General features: G+C 39.5%; 1 pseudogene; it reads right to left on the bottom strand.

The window, feature by feature from the left end:
* Positions 1 to 896: 896 nt before the first annotated feature.
* Positions 897 to 10,393, bottom strand: LOC109206449 (annotated as a pseudogene).
* Between the last annotated feature and the right edge of the window lie 218 nt (positions 10,394 to 10,611).

The following is a 10,611-nucleotide window of genomic DNA, read 5'->3' as shown; positions in this document are numbered from 1 at the left end:
AAGTAATTTGTTCTTTAATTCGTTTGGTTTATCTATCGAGTATTCAACTCTCACTTATTCGACTAATCCGATAAATTTGCATCATCAAAGTTCACTAGGGAGTAAAGCCCTCCTGATGCGCGACATGAAAATCTCTATGTCAATGACAGAAGAACGCTACAACCCTTAATTAGTAACCACTTTCTTGCAGACCTCATGTAAAAGAAAAGAAAAAAGCAGCGAAAAAAACAAGATACTTAGTTGTTGTTGTTATTACTCGCTTGCTGCACTATGGCTTTTCGACCTCCTACAGGTCCGTTCACCCTCCAGCTTTCAGGGAATTAAAAGAGTACTTAAGACGGACTAGTGGTTTATTTTCAAAAGGAAAATCAGCGATGACATTCACAGGATAACATAAATACAAAAATAGCTATTGTATGCCAACACATAGCGCATAATGTAGCACTAGTGTTGATTCAATTATGTCAACGCTTTCTTAACCTTTATATATATATATATATATATATATATATATATATATTTCAGATTCACCTATACCTACGCTACAAGGAAAAACAAAAGTTCCAAAAACCAGTCTTTGTGACACCAAGTATGATTAAAAAAAACTAAGTCAAGGACGTGGAAAAGGCTCAGATTACTTCATACACTGAAAAATAGGTTACAGGAGAATCTATTTATAAGAAAAGTAAGACTCCCACAACAAGCTTCGTAACTTTAACTTATTGTTATATAAAAAGATTTCTCAACAATGCAAGTGGATTCATAACACTTGTAGATTAAGGAGGTCCTAGTTAGGAAGAGTACTGCACAACGGCAAAAGCAGCTCCCTAACAACTTAATTATACAGTTGAATTAAATAAAACAATGTGTAGCTACTTTCTCAACATAGAAACCTTAAGATGAGCAACAAATGGCAGCTCAAATTTCGATGGAGTCCACAAGTAGGGCATTGATGTGAGGTTTTAAGACTTTTTCCGGATGAGTGTATCCATCTAGATTGTGTATATATGTAACCTCAACGATACGAGCAAGATTGGGAATAGGAGTTAAAAACTCTGCAGATACAGGAGTTGGCCTAAGAAGTCCTTCATTAAGATCCTTCCATGCTGTCTCGGCCATTTTTCTGAATTTATCCATTGCCTCTTTTGTTGATACACCACAATCTCTCATGCAACACTCAACTCCTGTTGCTATTTGTCCCCTACTTTTCTCAACCTATAAAGGCAGATAGACTAAGGGTTAGCTTTTATATGCCTCAATTAACATCGCAACAATTATAGCTTGCCCACATCTCAAATAATGATAAAATATTATGAGATACAACTTATACCTCGTACGTTGCTGTGTCATCAATAACTCGGCATATAATTACACTAGCTTCAAGAATTTTAGGGTTCTTTGACAACCACTCAAATCCTGCTCGGTGGCAGACTTCATACCCAAATATGATGTTGTCGCAAGGTAGTAATATGTAGTAGTGGCCAGTGCATTGCCTAGATATCCAGAAACAGGTGGCATATATCCTTCAATAAACCATGTTGACTCGATAAAATAATTTCTTACTTCTTCTTTCATCTGTGAATACAAAACATATATTTTCAAGTATTAGAAAATTCTGATTGAATTATATCAAGTTTCTGATCACTAAAAGATGTACACAAGGTGAAACAAAGTAAGAAATGGATTAAGGAGAAAACGTATTTCGATAGTTAAGTTCCTCAAACATACTCTTTCTACTGCATGGCAGACGATATGAGATCTTCCAGTGAAAGTACAAGAGGGGAGGGGTGAATTGTACGCCTATTAAATATTGGTCGACAATATTTAGACTTAGTTGACTGATGCGGAGACAGCCTGTGTCACACCTCCTTTTTCGCTACTACACCCCGTGAAGGGCATAATAAAGGGAGTTTTTCCAATTAAAGGACGATCGAAACGGGATTCGTTTATTAAGAGATTCAGAGTCGCCACTTGGGAGATTTGTGGTGTCCCAAGTCACCGGTTTGAATCCCGAATCGAGGAAAAGGTTTGACTCTATTTAACAGTTGCGAACCAGAAATCCGAGTAAGGAATTCTGTTAACTTGGGATAAGGGGTTAGGCATTCCCGAGTTCCGTGGTTCTAGCACGGTCGCTCAACTGCTATATTTGGCTAAAATCTGATTTTAATACATGTTTTAACTTATGTGCTTTTAAACCATGAACCGCTTTATTATTATTTTTAACGAGAATTGCAACGTCGTGAAAACGTGTTTCGAACCACGTCACATAAATGCACCCGTGGTTGTTGACACATTTCGACTTCGTTGAGATTTGGATTTGGGTCACATAAATGTGCACCCGAATTTAGGAAGGTAATGTTATTAAAATACGCGCCTAAAGAGACTAACGCGTTATTATCTTTGGGGAAGGCCGTGAAATTTGCTAAACGGCCCATTCCGAAATCTAAGCATTTTAATATAGACATTTAAGAGGGCCCCGCAATTTAAGCATTTGTATTTGGCGGGGCTCGCCTCATTTATTTTAAAAGGCCAACCTAAAGTAACTACGATTTCTATTTAATTGTCTCTAAAATAAAAGAAAGGCCCAAATCTAAATTCTGCACCAAGGTCCAACCATTGGGCCCCGAGATGAGTCCAATAAAGGGAAATTATACTCAGATTTACACTAACAAAATGGCCAGTCACGAGTTTTGGCCCAGGCCCAATCAAGAAGGGAATCAAAGACCGGACCTGGGCCTGCATCAGGCGAGCAGAAGCTCAAACCGCTGGAAACAGGCTGTTGAGCCTTGCACCGAGCAAAATCTTAAACCAATTGAAATGAGACTATGCTAAATTTGCTTCAAATACATTCAGTAACTTGTAATAAGGAAAAGCACTACTCAAATTAACAAGACATCAATTGTTTTAATCCTAATCTCATGCTCAGACTTTCTTACCTAATTATCTATTGATGAGTTCCTGGATATTATTAAGGGTGAAAAACAAGCTGGAATATAGATTGAAGTTAGTACAATAGTCATGAATTGTAAGTCTCAAATGAATAAGCTAAGTGACATTGACCATGTAATTTTATACATACTGTATACAAACAGGCTAGCAGCCTGAATTCAAAGCAATCCATGATTTTGGAATGATTCAAACTAGTGCTCAAATTGCCGTGATTTCAGAATTGAACTATATTAACTATTATTGAGAAAATGCTCTCGTGTCTGGACTTATCCTGAACAGGTCTCCTGTACTGATTTTCAATTATCATAAAGATCCGACTATACAACATTAGGACTACTAATTTAGAAGGAATGAAATCAGATGCATAGTCTAATAGTCCAGTACAGTCCCAAATGAATCAAACAGTCCAAGTCTATGATTGTTCAAAAATAGTCTTAGTTTAATTACAATGAACAACCAAACCATAGAAAACTATATAAAACATACATGATTATTAAAACAATAGGACTACAGCAGAAATTTGACTTCAATTTCATTTCATGTTTTCTACAGGAGATGATACATCGGAACAGGCTCGAAACGTGTACCTGAGATTGGAAATTAAGACGAAGGAGAGATCAGCAACAGAGACAACAGACAGCAGCTCAGATTTACAGCAATTAGACCGATTCAATTTCAAAACCACAGCAAATCCAGGAAAATGACTTTCAGAGTTTCAAAACCAGCAACATAATCGATAAACTTGACTGGACTTCAAAAATAGACTTCAACTTAATCCAACAACCCTTCAGAAACTTCAGCTACTGAATATCGAGCTAGGAAATGCAAATTAACCTCTGAAGCTTGAAAGTAACCTAAGAAAATTTGAACAGAACAGTATTTTTGGATTTTTAAATTTCTATTGTTTTTGGCTTTTTGAATTTTGAATTTCTGTTTCGGATCTGGAAAACTGGGAGAATACTTTTGGGGGGGAACTTTTTAGGCTCCAAAACTTGCCAATGAAGGCAAGGGCATGCCCTTTTATAGGCACACATGAGGCCTTATCAGATTTTCAGTTTTCTTTTTAGTCCTTCTTTATTTATTCATTTAACCCCTTGTTTTCTGACTTGTGTCACAAGTTAATACACTACAATTACTAAAATTATAACCACAACCCCAAACTAGAAACTTCTAGAAGGTTCTGCTTTAGTTACTACAAAGTTCTTTCTATCTAAAATACCTAATCTAACCTTCATTTATCCTGAAACTACCAATCCCATGTCAAACTAACTACTCCTGAAATTAGGAATTAGGAATTAAAATTGAATTAATTAGACAAACTAACTACTCATGAAATTAAGCCTAACAAATAATGAAATATGATTAAGGGCAGTCAAACAACTAAAATCAAGTTGCAGTAAACATCCATGGATCGATTAATTGAAACCAAACACAAATCAAGCCAATCAGAAAAATCAAAGCAAAAACAGAACAAGAATTAAACCACAATTGGAGACTAAAACAGAATCAATTAGCGTGGAGAAAATTAAACAAACAATCAAAAAAAAACTTAAACTAAAATCTAGAACAGTGCCTATGGGACTAATACTAGCAGAAAAGTCCAACAAAATCAATCCCAAACAAAACTAAAATAAAAATCAAAAATAACACCAAGAGTAGAATCATCAAACAAAAAAAAAAGAAAAATATACCAAATAAGAGGTATGAACTCACTGAATTTGGTCTTCAATTAGGCTGACCTCGAATTTGGTTTTCAATTAATGTTATATGTTTATTTTGTTAAAAATAGACATATAACATTAATTAAAAACCAATCGAACACTTGAGATTCCTAAAACGGGTTGAAAGCTTCAAACCCTAGATCTAAAATTAATGGGGTTTTACTTGGATTTGAAGGGTTCCAGTTTGGGATTTGGGAAGAGGGAGGTTAAGGGAGTATAGGGTGTGAATTTGGTTGGATTTGGAAGAGTTAGGGTTTTGGCCGGAATTTAGATTCAATATTCAGAGAGTTTGATTGATATTTGAGGGAAAATAAGGTTGGAATCGGCATGGGGAGGTTGAGATGGCGTAGTGGTGTAAATTTGGACGGGTTTGGGGGTTCGCCGCCGGCGGAGGCGATTTCCGGCCTGCGGCGGACGGCGGAGGACGGCGGAGACACGGTGGTCTGATGGTGGGCGGCGGTGGGAGACGAAGAGGTGACCGGGGTACGAAGAAGAGGAGATTTGTCTTTAGGGTTTTTGACAAATTCGGACATTTATACTTAGAATCCAAGGTTAATTAATGGCCGTTGGATTAGGAAGGATGGAGGGCTAAGATTAATTGGCCATGAAACGACGTAGTAACACCTCCATACTACGTCGTTTCGATGGCCTGAGGGATGGGTCATTTGGACCGGGTATAAGGGCGGATTTGGGTCTAATTGTGGCCGGATTTTGGGGATTTTTGGCCTGGGTTGTCGATTTTAACAGTCTAGGCCCAAGACAGCCCTTTCTTTTCTCTTTATTCATTTTTAATTAATTTCTTTCTTTTCTTTAAATTCAACTCAATTTCATTTCATTTCTTTTGATTTTTTATTTTTTGTGTCAAGAGCAAAAAATTAAAACTAACAAAAACATGGATTAAACTAAAATTAAACTAATTAATTTCCTAAAACTAACTAAATCCCAATGTAAAAATGACTATTTTCTGTTATTTTCTCTTATTTTTTATGATGCTAATTAACTAAAAAAAAATCTAGAATTGGGTCTTAAATGCAAGTATGCTATTTTGATATCTTTATGGCTCATGCCAACTAAAAATGCACACAAAAATGCAAACAAAACAAGCATCATTCAATTAATTCCCTAAAATCAAACACTAAAGAAAAATCCTAATTTTTCAGAGTTTTACAGGAATAGTTCAAGCGAGGCAAAAATCACGTGCTCACAGCTGCCCCTCTTTGCTCGGAGACACGAAGGGTTTTCGGACAAAGATAAGTGAGCAACTATGAGAGATTTTTGCCTGCTTGGCACTCCATGAGAAGCATTTTTGAAAACTGTCTGACCGAATCCTGCTTCAAAGGTTGCCTACATATCCTTGGCTATAAAGGAATCAGGTCAGTGTAGTTCTGGAAGGTTTGGTAGCTGGGACTACCAGGAGCTGTGATTTTCACTGTTGTTGCTACTGCTACTGCTTGCTGACCTCATTATTACACCGTGTCAAAATAAAAAGGAGCTAGCCTAAGCTATGATCTATGAATTACAAGAAGGTCCTATCTATGTCTTCAAACTTGCTCTTGTGTTGTCTTGAACTTGTATTCTTCCGATGGAGTTCTTGCGTTGTTGCCTTGAATTGTGGTCGGAGATGTTTCGCTATTCCTACGAGTGATGCTTGACTGCTGAAGTTTGAAATATCTGCCTCTGTTCTCCAGGTGGGCTCCTGATTGCTGACACTTGGAAAGTATTCCCTTGTTCTCCATGTGGGCTCCTGATTGCTGAACTTGAAAAGTATTTCCTTGTTCTCCAGGTGGGCTCCTGATTGCTGAACTTGAAAAGTATTCCCTTGTTCTCTAGGTGGGCTCCTGATTGCTGAACTTGAAAAGTATTCCCTTGTTCTCCAGGTGGGCGCCTGACTTCAAAATAGACAAACAAAGAAAATTTTCTGCCCCAGTTTAGTGGCTGGACGCATCATGTTATCCAATATCAACACTTGAACGCTAAAATTTGAATTGTACTCCCCTTGTTCTCCAGGTGGGTGCCTGATTGCTGAAACTTGAAATGTATTCCCTTGTTCTGCAGGTGGGCGCCTGACTGCTGAATCTTGAAATGCATTCCCTTGTTCTCCAGGTAGGCGCCTGACTGCTGAACTTGAAATGTATACCCTTGTTCTCCAGGTGGGCGCCTGACCGCTGAACTTGAAAAGTATTCCCTTGTTCTCCAGGTGGGCGCTGACTTCAACAAAATATACAAAGAAAAACTTCTGCTCCAGTTTGATGACTGGGCGCGTTACGTTACCAAATATTTAAAACGTGAAAAATAAAATTTGCATTGTACTTCCCTTGTTCTCCAGGTGGGCGCCTGACTTCTGAACTTGAAACGTATTCCCTTGTTCTCCAGGTGGGCGCCTGACTGCTGAGCTTTGAAAAGTATTCCCTTGTTCTCCAGGTGGGCGCCTGACTTCTGAGCTTTGAAATGTATTCCCTTGTTCTCCAGGTGGGCGCCTGACTGTTTGGGTGCTGCCTTTCCTTACAGAGGGTTTCTCCGAAGCGAACAAGACTTCCGCCCCTATTTCAATCAAAGAAAGACCTTGTTAATATAAAATGGTGGCTAGTTGCTGGCATTCTTGCTAGGTACGTCCCTGCTGCGGGGCTTTACTCTGACCCGCTTCCGTGGACTTGCCTTGAACCCCCTTGACTTCCTGACCGAATTTCAACCCCCTGACTTTGATGACCCAAGTGTTCTATCCCGTATTGTTGTTTTTGTGTTTCCGACCCCTCTTTTTGAAACATCGCTTCTTCCCCACAATTATCTGATTAATCCACCGATGAAACTTCCAGTGGTCCTTTACGACTTACTTTGCCTTTTGACATCTTTGATATATTCTGGCCCTGTTGTGTTGTACAACTAGGAAGCTGGTAGTTAGCCTTGACATTCCTTCCTTTTGTTTCGAACAGAAGTGGCACTGAAACATCTTAAAGATAGACCTCGAAAGAATGAAATGCAACAACCTTGAGGGTTAAGGATAAAGAGAATCCGAGAACGGATGATTTGTAATGAAGAAATAAGAGAATAAGACTTATCTGAGTGGAACAACTGGTACCATTGAGCATGCCATGCATTTTGGATTAACCCGCCCAGTCTGTCCAACCTTGCTCGTCTTGGAATGTTTTGAGCAGCTTTCGACCACAGACTTGTCTCATTTGCCTATCTGAAAAAGTCACATTCGCCTTACGATGCCCGTGAGGGTTTTCACCAATAAGACTCTCACATTTTTGATTTCTCTCAACTCACTTCGCCTTACGGTGCCCGTGAGGGTTTTCACCAATAAGACTCTCTCATTTTTGATTTGTCTCAACTCACTTCGCCTTACGGTGCCCGTGAGGGTTTTCACCAATAAGGCTCTCTCATTTTTATCATTTTCTTCTTGCACCGGAATGTTGCCCCTGACGCGAATCACTTTTACTTGCTCGTATTGGCACTACTTGAAGATTGATCAAAAGGTCTTTCTTTGGACGAATGCAGGCTTTGGACGGGGTTAGAAAGAAGGGTATAAAAGGCTCAAAACAACTTAACATGGGTTCAAAGTTACAACTTTCGAAATCAAATTTCTCACAGCGACCACAACTTCTGCCCCAGTTTCTTTTGTGGGGACTTTTGGGATTTTGTTTTGGTGTGACTGAACCTCAGGGAGAGGCTGCCTACGTACCCTTTCGGGATCAAGTCGAACGTAGTTCAGGTCATAGAAATTACTTTGTTGTTGCAATCTTTCCTTTTCTTCCACTTTCTTTTCTTTCTTTTCATTTCTTTTTCTTTCTTTTCTTTTCTTCATTTTTCTTTTCTCTCTTTTTTCCTCTTTTTTTTTTCTTTTTTTTTCTTTTTGCCTTCTTTTTTCTTTTTTTTTTGCTTTTCTTTTCTTTTCTTCTTCTTTTCCTTTTCTTTTCTTTTGGACTGTGTTTTCTTGTTTCTTCGCTGATTTTCCTTGCTGGAGCTCCCGAGTTGTTATTGATAGAGGGGTACGAAAGAAAATAAATGAGGCTCAAAAGGGATAACAAAGGATACAGTGTTTGGATAGCAAAACAAAATATCTTCGTCATTTCAATCTCAAAAATATGCCAAATACAATAAAGTACAATTAAACCAAGAAATCATACATAGTATCGCTTGACTACATCAGAGTTGATAGTCATTTCTACACATTTTCCTTCCACATCTATCAAATATAATGCACCATTGGACAACACTCTGGTTACAACAAATGGCCCCTGCCAGTTCGGGGCGAACTTTCCTTTTGCTTCAGCCCAATGAGGTAAGATACATCGCAATACCAATTGCCCTACTTCAAACTTTCGCGGACGCACCTTCTTGTTATATGCTCTTGTCATTCTCTGTTGGTACAACTGACCGTGACATACCGCTGCCAATCTCTTTTCATCAATCAAACTTAGTTGTTCCAAGCGGGCTTTAACCCATTCAACATCATCAATTTCTGCCTCGGCAATAATCCGAAGGGACGGATTTCAACCTCTGCGGGTATTACTTCCTCAGTGCCATACACCAGTGAATAAGGAGTCGCCCCTACAAAAGTGCGGACAGTAGTGCGATAGCCTAAAAGGGCGAAAGGTAACTTCTCATGCCATTGCCTGGACCCTTCTACCATTTTCCGAAGTATTTTCTTGATGTTCTTGTTAGCTGCTTCGACCGCTCCATTCGCCTTAGGACGATATGGGGTGGAATTGCGGTGCGTGATCTTAAACTGCTGACATGTCTCTGCCATCAAATGACTGTTGAGGTTGGCACCACTGTCCGTGATGATTACCTTCGGGTTCCCAAAACGACAGATGATATTCGAATGCACAAAATCGACCACTACCTTCTTAGTCACAGATTTGAAGGTTTTCGCCTCCACCCACTTAGTGAAATAATCAATAGCTACCAGAATGAACCTGTCCCATTTGACGCTGCTGGCTCGATCGGCCCAATGACATCCATTCCCCAAGCAACGAAAGGCCATGGTGCCGACATGGTATGCAATTCAGATGGTGGAGAATGAATCAAATCTCCATGTACCTGACATTGATGACACTTGCGCACGAAACTAATGCAATCTCGTTCCATGGTAAGCCAATAATAACCCGCTCGGAGAATCTTCTTTGCCAATACATATCCACTCATATGAGGTCCACAAACTCCCGCATGTACCTCGGCCATGATAGCTATAGCCTGTTTAGCATCTATGCATCTCAATAAACCAAGATCTGGAGTTCTTTTGTACAACACTCTCCACTAAAGAAAAAGCCGCTTGCCAAGCGTCGAATTGCCCTCTTCTGATCCCCTGTAGCCTGTGCTGGATATACTCCCATCCTGAGGTATTCTTTGATATCATGGAACCATGGTTCACCATCAAGTTCTTCTTCTACCATGTTACAATAAGCGTGCTGATCGCGTACCTGAATCTGCAAAGGGTCCACATAAGCCTTATCTGGATGATGCAACATTGACGCCAAAGTAGCCAAAGCGCCGGCAACCTCATTATGAATCCTTGGAATATGCCTGAAATCTATTAATTGAAATCGTTGACAAAGTTCATGCAAACACTGCCGGTACGGTATGAGCTTCAAGTCTCGTGTCTCCCATTCTCCCTGAATCTGGTGCACCAGAAGATCCGAATCACCCATGACCAAGATTTCCTGGACACCCATGTCTATAGCAAATCTCAAATCCAAGATACACACCTCGTATTCAGCCATGTTATTGGTGCAATAGAAACGAAGTTGAGCCGTAACAGGGTAGTGTTGCCCTGTCTCGGAAATCAGTACTGCTCCTATCCCGACGCCTTTGGCGTTGGCAGCCCCATCAAAGAACAGCTTCCATCCTGGCTTCTCGACTTGTTCTAACTCTTCAACATGCATTATCTCTTCATCGGGGAAATATGTCTTCAAAGGTTCATATTCATCATCAACTGGAT

This window comes from Nicotiana attenuata, unplaced genomic scaffold (genome assembly GCF_001879085.1).
Source record: "Nicotiana attenuata strain UT unplaced genomic scaffold, NIATTr2, whole genome shotgun sequence".
NCBI lineage: Eukaryota > Viridiplantae > Streptophyta > Magnoliopsida > Solanales > Solanaceae > Nicotiana > Nicotiana attenuata.
The sequence above is the reverse complement of the archived record's forward strand: the minus strand, read 5'-3'. Positions and strand labels throughout refer to the sequence as shown.